Source organism: Antedon mediterranea, chromosome 4 (genome assembly GCF_964355755.1).
Source record: "Antedon mediterranea chromosome 4, ecAntMedi1.1, whole genome shotgun sequence".
Taxonomy (NCBI): Eukaryota; Metazoa; Echinodermata; class Crinoidea; order Comatulida; family Antedonidae; genus Antedon; species Antedon mediterranea.
The window spans coordinates 25581199-25595951 of record NC_092673.1 but is presented as its reverse complement, the minus strand read 5'-3'; the positions used below and the strand labels follow the sequence as shown (position 1 = coordinate 25595951).

General features: G+C 32.5%; 1 protein-coding gene across 1 annotated transcript in view; it reads left to right on the top strand.

Annotated features, from left to right (window-relative positions):
• Positions 1-14753, top strand: part of LOC140047044 (D(1) dopamine receptor-like) — a 77423-nt gene that overhangs the window by 20375 nt on the left and 42295 nt on the right. Inside the window, exon 2 of the mRNA XM_072091841.1 lies at positions 11388-11472. The gene's annotated coding sequence lies outside the window, so the exon portion shown is untranslated. The remainder of the gene's footprint in view (positions 1-11387; positions 11473-14753) is intronic.

The following is a 14753-nucleotide window of genomic DNA, read 5'->3' as shown; positions in this document are numbered from 1 at the left end:
TTACTACAATTTACCTAGTAAGCCTATATCAACCTCCGTTTAAAAAATAATAGCGGATGAACATGACGATAACGAATATTGTTTTTGATGGTGCTTGGTGTGACTTTAAAAGTTATCCTAATAAGTGTGATGTGTCCAAATATTATAGTGATAATTATGCCCAAATATGGTAGTGATATGACATCACCATGTCCATATATAGGCACATTATTTTGACACATAAAGTTTGATAGTGTAGACAGACCTTGAGAAACATAAATGATAAAATTGATTATACTATTAATCGACACAATTTCCGACAACAAACCGACATTAAATGACAATAGATGTACAATAAATAGCAATAAAAAGAAGTAAACATTATGCATATTGTAGAACTTGTATGATTGGCCGAGACGAATATTTGCATAAGAAAAAACAACAATTAAAACAATGAATGGGGGACTGAAAGACACCACCATTCCCCACATACAGTAACCCTAGACATTCACATGGCGGTTAGTTGCTTTGGTGTTGTACGCCTACCAAGAGTAAGAACTTGACATTCACATGGCGGTGCGTTGGTTCGGTGTTTGTACCAACATTAATGACTAAACATTCACATGGCGGTGCGTTGGTTCGGTGTTTGTACCAACATTAATGACTAAACATTCACATGGCGGTGCGTTGGTTCGGTGTTTGTACCAACATTAATGACTAAACATTCACATGGCGGTGCGTTGGTTCGGTGTTTGTACCAACATTAATGACTAAACATTCACATGGCGGTAAGTTGGTTCGGTGGTTGTACCAACATTAATGACTAAACATTCACATGGCGGTGCGTTGGTTCGGTGTTTGTACCAACATTAATGACTAAACATTCACATGGCGGTAAGTTGGTTCGGTGGTTGTACCAACATTAATGACTAAACATTCACATGGCGGTAAGTTGGTTCGGTGTTTGTACCAAGATTAAGGACTAGACATTCACATGGCGGTAAGTTGGTTCGGTGTTTGTACCAAGATTAAGGCCTAGACATTCACATAGCAATAAGTTGGTTCGGTATTGTAGCAAGATTAAGGTTACAATTGACTATCAACATCTTCGCACAGATGATCTTTAAGTTTAGTTAGGTAGTTTATTCACGTTTGGATAGACTTTTTTTTCTACCTAAAATAACTCTATTTTTAATAAATAAATAAAGTGTTTTGTTACATTTTTTGGAATAAAGTTACCTATATATATATATATATATATATATATATCAGAAACTGATTGGAATTCTTGGCAATGTATATACCAACAGAGGGCGTGCTATACAAAATTTTCTGCACATTGAAGATACAAATAACTCGAGATTTTAATATAATAAGCCTTTGTGACGTCACCAATATATCGATTTTCCTGAAACTCAATAGCCATGATCTGTTTGTATATAGTGAAAACATAATCAGGAGAATAACTTGAAAATCGTGGACATTCGTACAAACGCATAAAGACAAACTTTGGACTTTGCAAGAATTTCCCAAGCAATAAATAAAAAAAAAAACGTATTTCTTGGAATCAGATCAAATTATATGAAATTTGCATGGATCTGATAAATACATTTTGCTTAAACTTGCAACATTCACGTAAGTAGCAATTTGTATTTTATCATGCAGTGTGCAGTAAAATGTTCATATATTAAATAACCAATTTTCATTCCTTTTTTTTTTTTAGTACATGCATTCAATAAAATGCATAACATGAAACGACTCTGACATTTTAATGAAAATTGTATGTAGGGCATAATAAGTCGACCACCTGTTCGGGCGTAGGCCAAGTCGATATAAGAACAAGGCCATATACATGATTGCAGTCGCGTGCTAAAATTAGTGTTTAACGACCAACCGACCGACCAACCGACCGACATAGTGAGTTAAAAATAACATGGTCTATTTTCAAAGAATATTATGAATGACAATATCACATCTATATTAGTAATTTAAATTATTATAATATAAAATATAACAAACACGTTAATAATAATAGCATAACAGAAAAAAAAAATCAACCACTTTCTTATATGCAATGCAAATAATTGTTAACGCTTGTGTGTTTTATTAAAACAATTAAAACCTACTGCGTAGGTCAATTACAATACAAGAGTGGAATTATGAGAAGAGTAAGAGTGGGATTTTGTGAGACAGTATTATGTTTATTCATAACGGCTAAACTTGCATTACATTAATTAGTTTTCCGCGAATATTTTAATATAAACCTTACTTCTAACTTCTAATCACATAATCTATATGCAACTTTTTAGCATAAAAATGAATAAGGTTTGCGTAACATCTTATAAATAAGAAATCTACTTATAAATAGGAATCTCGGTTGGGGCGACTTTTTCTCATTCTCACAGATTTCATCATCTTATCGTTTCAAATTAGTTAAATTAATTTCAGTACATCACTGAATTAATGTTCTATGCCTAATATATATTTGTATCTATACCTAATGTATATAAATAGGAATTTATATATATTTTAATCAAATTAAACACAATTGTGTTATTTTTTATTGATTTTGATAATCTGAACTATTGATAAAGAATCGAGCCACGCCCTAAGAACAAGAATGTGTTTGCAATTTGATGTAAAGATGTTTTACGGACAAAACTAATCTTCAAATTATAAAAAGAAATTTGTAACAATGATGATGATGTACTATAGTATAGTCGTCACAAACTAAAGCCATAATAATGCTCAACCAAAGCATAAGCCTCAGTGACGTCATCGCGTTAATTTCACAGAACATAAACTTAGTGTCATTGAAATAATTATAATTAATATGAAGATAAAATCCGCACCACCATGGTAACAGATGCAAAAGCTTTTTTTATATTAGTTACAACATTCGAATTGATCCGTTTGCGCTATTGGAATAAATTCTGTATTTTGTATTAACAGCCAGAATACTCGTCTCAGCCGATGCGTTAATGTACACCTGTAGTATCAAGATAATTGGTTATTGTTTCGAGTGTCAATGTAAATTTAACAGTGGAATGAACAATAGAAGTGTATTTACAGTTGTTTAACTCTATATAATTGCAATTATACAGGATAGGAGACGCCAAGTTCTGAAAAGGCCCGAGACTAAACTTGTGCTCGAACCCCGGTAAAGCTTGGTTCCCACTAGGACGTAAGCGCAACGTAAAGTTTGGTTCCTACTAGCGACGCAACGCAAGGACGTAACGCAACGTAAGTGATTTGACCAATCACATGCGATGGATTATTCGAACAGTGGCTTATCATTGGTCAACTCGCTTGCGTTGCGCGTACATCCTTTTGAATGCATCTCTAGTGGGAACCACGCTTTAGTAACTTGACCAATCACAAGTGAAATATTGTGATTGACTGCGTCCTAGAGTCGTAACCAAGCTTAAAGCTTGGTTCCGATCATGGGAAGGCACCATGCAGTGCCTCAACCAAGTCGGTGAATTAAAATTGCGCTTACGTGCTTGTGTTGCGTCCAAGTTAGACACAGGCTTTAATGGAATATCGTATCGACAGCATTGTAAATAAAATTGAAGGATTCTTCATATTCTTCATATAACGTTTAGGATCGTTGTAGGTATATAGATAAAGTTTTTACGAACATGTTGAGTCTGCGGTTATATTCTTCCATAGCATTGATTAAAATTACAGATTAGAAGAATACATACACTAAACTATCATTCTATAATCGTCGATTCATCTTGATTAATTAATATATGAAACGCACAGTGAATTGATGGTAATATCAATCTATAACTAACTACGATCAGCCTGATAACAACCTTGATATACGAAATGTTTTTTTATATACTTTAGGGCAATTTACTTTAAAATGTCAGTTTAAATAAGAAGAAAATATAATAACGATTGAATTTTTTTTACAAAAAAATGTGGTTTTGCATATATTTTGCTTGTATGCATTTAAACTGATTAAAAATCCTATATTTCCGTGGTAATCGCTAAATTGACGGATTTACTTAACTAGGACAGTTAATCGTTGAATGATAATTATTCAACTCAATAATCACTATACTTTACTATGGTTTTGAGTTTGTTTATAAGCTAAAGCCTACACTTTCAAACTCTATGTGACAAAAAATATGATGTGCCCATAATGGACATGATGTCATATCGCTACCATATTTGGGCATACCACTACCATATTTGGGCACAATACATTAGTTTTAAATATTCGCTTAATGAATATAATAATGTAGCCTAGGTTCTAAGCGGAGTTTTGACTTAATAATGATGAAAAATTACTATGTTGGCACATATGGCGTTTCATACATATACTACTTGTTAGCTCGTATTTTCAGACAAAATCGAAGGGCCGACTGGCGGACTAACATAAAAAAGACAATCACTACAGAATTGGATCAATTCTAATAATAATGGAATGTATTAGTTGAAAATTACTGTCATCTGAAGAAGAACAATTAGTTTTTACTCCTATAAGTGGACACTTTTCCCCGAAAATCTGTCCTTATTAAATAGTGGTTTTACTTTATTACGACGCATGCGTGAGGAAATTAACTTGTGTGTCCTGCAGACGATATCGTACATTTGACAATGTTAACCCCTATAAAACATGCTTATAAATAAAAGCGATTAGTTCCAAACGGTATCCAAACAATTCTGTATCTATTAAAAATCACATAGTGACTATTATTATCCATACGTATGACGTCACTCAGTGTGTGTTGTACTTTTCAATTGTTAATTAATTAGGTATAGTCATAAGATTTATGTTTCAATATGGTAATTAAAAAGTACAGGTATACTATTAATTTGGAAACATATCCGGGATTTGTTTATCAAATTAGACTCTCTCAGTATAAAGTGCTTAAAAAATAAAGGTGACGAGAGGTATGTATGAGATGCTATTTATATATCTTTATTGTTTATGTTGTTAACATGACATTTTAACTATTTTTATACAAGTTCACTATTTAGTATTTTATTTTGAAATAAGTAATTATACTACTACTTGAGTGAGTGAGTGAGTGAGTGAGTGAGTGGCCGAGCAGTTAAGACAGTTGCATCGTAATTACGTAGCCATAACATCGGCAAGGGTTTGAGGCTCATTCGCTCCATGGTTCTAGTGGTAGAACGAGTCTTCTCGGATAAGGAAACACTAGCTCATGTGCACATGTGAACCTTGTACATCTTTCGAGACGAGTAGGGGGATTTCCCCGGTGTACTAGCCCACACACCGCGACCAAACCGGTAACCATATCAACTCCGTTAGGAGCATGGTGTGGATGGTGTTTGGACTCCCACAAGGGCGTCGGTTCAGGAGAACCAACGACGGCCATCCAGCAACAACAAAACGCAAGTACAAAGGAGATTTAAACCGCTGGAGATATGGCGTATGCCTGAGTGTCGTATCATGATTAGTATACTGTATCTCGTCTGCTACGCCCCTACGACCACTTAGGTAATGGGACAACGAACGAACGAACTAGTCGATGGGTCAGATGGTCATTGATTGCCATGGACCCATAATTTCCGACTCATCATACTTTTACAATAGGCTGTTATTTCGGTGGTTTTAATGCTTTTTTTTAGAGAAGGCTTTGTTTTAAAGTGTAAATGTTTGTATAGACTACAACATAAATTAATCTATTGTACGTGTCAACTTTTTTTTGTGCATAATATTCTAACAAGGAAAACTGAGAAGCAATTATATTACTAATACTATTACTTTATCGTTTCAAATTAATTAATTAAATTTCAGTATATCACCGGGCGGTTTAGAATTAATGTTCTGTGCCTGATTTGTTTATATATATATATATATATATATATATATATATATATATATATATATATATATATATATATATATATATATATATATATATATATATATATATATATATATATATATATATATATATATATATATATATATATATATATATATATATATATATATATATATATATATATATATATATATATATATATATATATATATATATATATATATATATATATATATATATATATATATATATATATATATATATATATATATATATATATATCTAGATATTCTTAACTCAACTAACGCATGATAATAATGTCAATAACACCCCCGTTAGAAATATCTATAAAAAAAGTAATTTAGAGTGTCGTTGGGACATCAACCTTCGTGTTATTTCCTCGGCAACAAAATAATAATGAAACCGTGTTCTCCGTCATGTTATGTTGGTCAATTGGCTTTTGACGACAAGTACAGAATAACTACAATTAGCTAAATTCATTCGTACTTTATTTACAACACGTCTGGCTTGTTGCAACAGCATATAGTGTACACTGGTCTCCCGTACCCGCGATGAACCTCGAGTAGCAAAGTATTTACACCGTTTCTGACGTCAGTCTATTGCTTAGTCACGCATAACGGAGTGTAACTAGCGCCATCACAAACTATTAGGAGTACATGGCTAGTGTAGCATTATTAGTAATCTCTCTGACTGTCTTGAATTATTTGATTGATATATCATCGTGCTATAATTATTATTTATTGATCAACATTAATAATACGAATGATGATTAATCAGTATAAGTGCCTTACCTTTCATCACCTATAGGTAATCAGTTATATCAAAATTATTATATTTAATGCAATTCTTGGTTGTATTACATACAAAGAGGAATTAATTTAGGTCTCAGTTTGTTAACTTGACTAAAAAATACTTCAAGCGTCACCAACACTAATGGGCCTAGAGCAATTATGCACTGCCGTGTATGCTTCATAAATGGTTGATATGTTGCTATTATGTTAAAAACTGAAATTGTAGCATTAGTTATGATGGATGGTTTAATAACGATATTATAACTGTATAGTAATTGTGTCTGAACCAAATTTGTGTGACGATATAGAGGGCGCTCTATCGGTGCTATTTTCTTAATTATTTTTCCTTTGAAAAGCTACAGCAAAATTTGCATAATTATAAACAGAATATATGAATATGTTTATAAAGTGTAATTTCGATTTACAGCGCGGTTCAAATGCTTTTGTTTTGTGAATCATGCTTAAGACCAACGTAGGCCTATTGTTAATCCAAACTGTTTTTGATTGTTTACTTGCTGTGTGCGCGCACATAAGTTACGCGCGTCCTAGTCCGAACAAAGATTAAGCTATAACTTCTAGGTAGGTATGTTAAGGCCTAGTTATTATTATGGTTGATTATAAAAGTCAAATATTATTATTGATATCCCGAGAGTGTCATCAATTGTATGTCTGTCATTATCCTTAGTGACATTTAAGCTTTATGTGCGTTTCGCATGTGTTAACATTCTGTTAAATAAGTGTGTTTATGTAAATTGTCTTTAAAAACAGTCAGTTGATTTATGCATACTACATTTTTCTTACGAAAAGATTTGTGTAGAATGGCAATGAAAGTAGAATCTGAAATTCACCATTTATCCATTACATCCGGAATGTAAAGATAATTTGTAAAGGAAAATGTAAATAAATGCGATTGTATTTTCTAACAAACAACTCGATCTTCTAGATGATTTAAAAAAAAGGACAAAATGTGAAAAGCTTTTTATAGATTGATGATATAAAAAAAACAATGATGAAGGATAAGAAGGTTTATGTATAAGTAGTGAAAAGTGTATTGATCAAAGCTTTCATGTAAGCCTATGTATATATATGTAAATAGGAAATTGAAAATGATAAAATTGTTAAAAAGAAAAAAAAATGTCTAAGTTTATAAATAGATTATTAAACATAAATGTGGTTAAATGATAATGTGTGTATAAACAAAAGAATATATGGAAATATATTAAAAGAAAATTAATTTTTAAAAAAGTGGAATGATCCCATATATGAAAAAAAAGAAGAAAAGTTAAATGATAATTTGGTTGGTTATAGATGCCTAAAAAGGATAATCTGTGGAAATATATTTTGTAAATATAAAAAAAAAACAAAAAAGGATGAGAAATATATTATATTTACAGTGAATAGTAAGTAATTGGTATAAGAGATGTATGTATGTATGAAAATAATATGCATGTAGATGAAAAAAGAAAAAAACGACTATGTAAGAAAAAATTAGCTTGTTAATGAAAATGTGTTATAGATGACAGTATAAAAATAGGAAACTATGTAGGCCTAGAGAAATAATAAAACAATGTGTATGAAAACAGATTATGAAAACAAACATTGTTAATATAATATGTATAGTGTATTGTAAAGAGAAGATATGTATGGAAATAAAAGTGGGATGAACACAATAAGATAAAAAAAAAACTACTCAATCTTCTACATATACACACATTTCCACCCGATCCTCTGTACTGTATCTCCAGTAGCATAGGTAATTTATGTAATGCAGTGTCACATGTGGCGCCTGTATTATGTTTATAGCCTACGGTACAGATGTCACATGTGATATATGTGTCATTGTATAACAAAATGTGCTTAGGATACCGATATATTTTATTCATCATATTCTTTATTTCACTATAATAAGGAGAAAACATTTTGCTCTCCATTCTGGTCAGGGCTAAAATTATTATTCTAACTTTCAATTATCAATACCTATATGGATCACTTCTGTAATAGAATGTTATTAATCAACCTAAATCACTCGAACGGTCAAGCTAGGCTGAAATCGGCAAATATTATGCCACGTCAAAACACCTTCCTAGCCCATAAATCTGCCTTTCAAAATCGAAGGAGCATATCACCAGTCTAACCTCGAGTAATCTAATACGCCGCGTTTAAATGTTGTACAATGTGTTATATTTGCATTGACAGATAAGGTTACAAATTTATTTTAGAATATATAATTTTTCGGCCCATTTTTCTAGTTTATTATATTAATTATCTTTAAATAATTGAGTAATCTGTTCGGTAACTTCAAATGGATAATTTAATTTGATTATTTTCTATGTATATCGCTCCTAGAGAATACCTCGTAAATCAACGATTGAGCGCATTTAGAATTAAACAAGTCATACCATTAATTTTCGTATGAATAATATGTTATGCGCACAGTCCATCGGAAAACAAGAAATCGTTAGAAATGTATTTTATTTATAACCATGACGTGGCGTTGAACTGCTACCACATTCAATACCACACAAAAACGTTTCATTTACACAACTTGCCATATAAGTGTCATTGACCATTTTTGCCTGTAATCCCGAGATCCTGCGTTCAAATCTTGGTCTTATTTTTCCTCAGAAACATTCTGTTTTACTATGCTTTGCTTTTAATATATATATTTGTATTTTTTGTTATAAATGTTGTATTTGTTATTGTTTATTATTTGCAATTTGGACCCCATTGGAAATGGGCTGGTGTTTTCCGGCCTAATGGGTGTTTTATCCAGCCTAATGGGTGTTCCTGATGCTCGTTATTTTGTCTTTTGTCTGTTTGTAATTTTAATGTTGAGCATCAAATAAATTCAATAAAAAAACACCATACGTAGAACAATTGTTTAATTTAACGGCTAGTCACGTGGTGTGAATCCTGCAAGCAAACTGCCACTTTTATATCTAATTGGCCCTTAAACGATCTTGGATGTTCGTATGTTTGTACTTAGGATGGCATTTCCCCGCCCTAAAGTAGTAAATAGGCACTTGGTTTGAATATACTACGAGTATAATACGATGCCCTTGCATAGAATTCTCAACTTCCCATCTCAATTACGTCCAAGTAATCTCGTCATTGACCACCTGATAAATTGTTATTACCGACCAAAAAATCAGTTCAGGGGGAGAGGGGAGAAGAAGAGTTGGTGTTTTGTTAACAACCACGACGACAAATTCACATGATCAAAAGTGACTTCAGCATTGCATTGTACTGCACTTGTCAGTAAAATGCTTTTTAGATGTCGATCAAATGGTTAGACGTCAAAAACAATTCTAACAATTTTGTTTCTGAAGGCTCCGAGGGTCAAGAAAGTGAGCCCTCAATGTTTGTAAAACTTTTCCTTCAAATTAGTACTATTATAATTATACTATATTCTACTGGGTGTTGTGTGCAGATGTGACGTGTCTTATTAACACGTGATAGTTATAGAAACTATTATTATTTTGATGAGAGGTTACACGTGCTGCTATATAGGCCTATAGTCAGAGGTTTTGAATTGATTTGATCTAGTGTTACTTATTATACTGATACGGTACCTACTTAGTTTTTGTTTGCCCAATAGTTTAGTACTATAGCATTCGTTTGGTTTTTTTGGCTATTCATACAGCACATGACCATCGTATTATAATGATTTAAAAACGGAACACTGAAACTCGAGCGTAAACGTGTGTGAGAGATTATAGGAGTCGAATATAGATCCCTTTCCTATTTATGTGGAAGAGAAAACCTTCGCGGATGAAGTCAATTTTCTTCCATTCTTTATACAATAGTGTGACTTTAAAAGGTATATTTACGTTCGTCTCGACTCTGTTGATGCTATTACACGTAGACAAAACTGTCCAGGAGATGCTTTCAATGCTTAATTTTCTATAATATTAATAGCTTTGACGCCGCAGACGAACGATTAAAATGTGTTTCATTTCTTAAAGGTCATTTAATTACCGCTGTTTGAAAAAATGTTGTAGTATTTGTATTGCTTTTTTGCCATCTCTTATTAGTTTCAAATTTGTATGTGAAGCAATTAAGGCTTATATGTCAGCCTAATGTGTATTATATCTCAGTTTATAAGATCATTCAGGATTGAAATTTAAGTTTAAGCTGAATCATGAGTTACATTATTTACGTCATATTATATCATTATGTAAGTAACAAATACTGTTGAATATAACATTATTATTAATAGGCCTATCGTGTTATACTAATACCAGTCAACTGACTGACCTACCATCAATTGCTTTAACATTAGTTCATAATTAACAATGGATACATACATTATTAATGAAACACAGGGTACCGTTTATTTCATTTGTTGCCCACGACCTTCGTATTACAAAATGTTGACGCTAGCTATAGTGAGACAATTTATCACAAATTACCGTCGAATCGACCACCATTGCGAGTATAAAGCTACTCATCCCGCTCGGCCGATTCCAATCGATATCACGATGGTGCAACGATACATTAACCATTCACGGGTGAAATGAGTTTAAGCAACGACTGCTGCATTAGTGTATACGGAAATGTGCACGCATTTCATACCTAAACTTAAAGGTTATCAATTTAATCTTTGATGTTTGTTATCCGTTCAGACGGTTATATCACCGCCGACAGGATAGGTATCAGTGTCACAATTAAATCTCTCGATATTTAGGATTATATTGAAAAGAGACATCTATGAAGTCATGAAAGATCGGTTTTCTACAACATATCTGTAAGATTATATATATATATTATTGTTGTATTTACACAGCTATCTATCGACAGCTGCTTTGGAGAGTGAAGATTACTGGAGATATTTTACCAAAAAAAAGGATTCTTTTTAATGTGAGCTAAAGGTAGGACAATCAATTTCTATAGATCTGAGTCTGACAGGTCAAGTTTCAACATAATCGATAGTCCTTGTTATGCCTATTACAGTCATTATTTGATACAAGTAGAACAGAAATGACCCGTCAAATGTTATACAACTGTGTTAATTACGAAGGATATTATTTTTCAAATCTGCAACTTTATTTTACTCTTGAATAAACTTGAAAACGTTTGCATCTTTTATATATATTTGATGATAACTTTTAATTACGTCACTATAACTGATCTAAAAGATGTATGACTTTCCTGCCCTCTTTTAAGAATAACGATTCGTTTGTTTCTGTGTATTATTAGTATCTCTAATTTACAGTACATCATCAAAATCATTACAAAAGACACGTACACATTTCAATATTTATTTACAACAATAATATATACTGTTTGAAAACAATATAAAATACTTAACATGGGTGTCACCATGGTATAAAGAGTGCAATTTGTTGAAATGATTAAATTGGTAAGTCTGCAGCATTACACGTGGGCTAACGTATATAATAATACTATATGTATACGCTAGACTTGCCCCAAGTCCTCCAGTTATTTCGAGACTTTTCGATTTTGTCTGAAATACAAGCTCAAGTATGAAACGCCATATGTGCCAAAATATTTAACTTTTTACTAATAGTAAGTCAAAACTTCGTCCGTCGTATACGAAAATTGGTTTTAAAGAAACATTTAACGTTGCATCACGACTCATCTTTTGGGTGTAGTTTTTATCTGATTTTAGAATACATTACAACCCCTCTTTTGTGACACCCCTATTAAAGAAATACTTTCCTGCAAATCAAACAAGAGACAATGTAATATGTATAATGGCTAACCCTTAGACACCTCTATTAAAGGGACACTTTGTTTGTTTGTCGTGGCATAACGACTCTAGTTGTTATTATCTGATTTTAGAACAGAACCCCTTCTTTTACCACCCTATTAAAGAAATACTTATACTCAAACGAGAGTCAATATAAATATGTATAACGGCTAACCCTTATTCAGGAGACACCTCTATTAAAGGGGCACTTTGTTTGATCCAGAAGATGAAATAAGTATAAATGAAAAAAAAAACCATGTATTTATTTGTCACGTCTTAATTTTTAGGTAGTTTTGAAGTACCATCGTGAAACTTAAGTACAGCGTTTGTTACTTCAATCGCATAATGTAACACTCCACAACATGATAATTAAAAATTATACCGTAGTACTGATAAATAAGTATATTGAAATTGCAATTCGATATTGACACTTACAGTGTTCTACTCTGAATCAATTCACAGTGTGTGAATATTTTCTGACAACCCTTCGACAGTGAGGTCATAAACTTGAGAATATGCCTAGCATTTTCTACATCTGTATAACTATAGTGCATATGCTTTTTGTATGCTACACGACATCTATTCAAATGCAGTAGACCACCATGAGAGGACCCATTTTTCGGACTGAATAACGTGTACTCGTAATAGAGGGTGTCCCCTAATTAGGTGTTGTCCTAGTTTAAATATAGGCCTATATTTCTCCTCGTTTTTAGTCGCGTCCGCACGCGACTATACAGCTCACTATGTTGGTCGGTCGGTCGGTTGGTAAACACGCGACTGCAGCCATTTATATGGCCTTGTTTCGAAGAAGTATCCACATAATAGGGGTGTTGATTAATAAAAGCATCGCATGAGTGAGACTATAGTCATACACATACATGACCTCCTGCCCCGTATTCTTTCATCCAGTCTCCCTTGATCACCACGGATATAATGCTCAAATCACACGTGTACGTCGTGCTCGCTAAAACTCCAAACATTGCATTGGACATCTTTAAATTAAGTGTCAAAATATGATTACAAAAAGTCCGGTCATAATCAATTTTAATTACAATGTCCGTGAGAATTCAGGCCTGCAAGTGTTAGCTAAATTAACAGTGTGTTTGTGTTGGTCATCTGCCATTGACGGCTGTTGCTATATAACATGGAATTATGTTGCTAAAAAACAATTAATTATAATCTTGCCGCACCAGTTCAGGTGTTTAGGTACAAATAGATTCAATTGATTTCGAACTAAATACTCGCGTGGTCTGTCACTAGTAATTCGTAGACGCCTTCATATCAACATTGTATTCTGTGTTTGGATTTATTTTAATGGAATCAGTTAAGGTGAGTCAACATGTTACAGACAGTATTGACATTTATAAATGTATCTACCTAATTTATGTTTACTTTACCTCGTGATCCACGCGGTATTATGTCTAGAGACAATAAACAGCACCCGCAGTTTCTTGTCTCCTGACTAAAAACATTTCTTCTCTTATACACATAGGCCCTATATGCCCTATAGGCACTACATTCTTTTTCAAATACGTTATATCAAAGTTTTCGGTAAAAGCCAGTTGTTTGGCTGAATGTATTCATGTGATGTTATGAACAGACCTTTTGGCGTTGATATGCTGTACATAATAATAATAATTATATAAAAACATCCATAGAAACAGGCCATACGTGTTGTCTCTCCGTAGCCTACGTAATACGGAATGGCCTGTTTAAGGAATCGGGAAATTAAATATTACTTTGTTCAAAACCCCGTACGCGTATGCTATACGTTATTTTTTTTTGTGAGTAAACTGCCTGGTGACAATTATTATGGTAAACATTGTCATTTAAAAAAAAATTATTCGGGTAGAGATTCATTCGAAATTAATTCATTAATTACTGTGCTTTATCTGACATTAATAAAAAAAGTATTGTGACAAAAAATAAGTCAAAGTATACCTAAGTTAAAATAACTATGAGCTTACTTAATTTAAACATAATTATCGCCTATAACATGTTTCTTTCTGGTAAAAATAATTCGGAATCATCATTTCATAGCTTACTGTATTGTATATACTGTACCTTTTCGGTAAGCCTACTTTATCCGACATAAATAAAAAAAACTATTGTGACAAAAAATAAGTTAATGTATGTGTACCATTTAAAAAAAATCAAAATAAGCATATTAATGAAAGAACTCAGAACATACGGCAATGCTTCATTGCAGCATATCGATTATGAAATTTTAATTTCAATTGTATTCATACCACAACATGCTAAATGGAACAACAATTCCCGTTAAATTTAGGTCAGGTTTCTAACATTTACTTTGTTCTATATAAGTGCAGAAATAATAGGTATAGATGCCTTGATGGCCGAATAATTAACTAAAAGCCTCACAAACACATAAATTGATTACAAACGGAAAACAGAGTCGCTCGAATCCTAACAATTCGC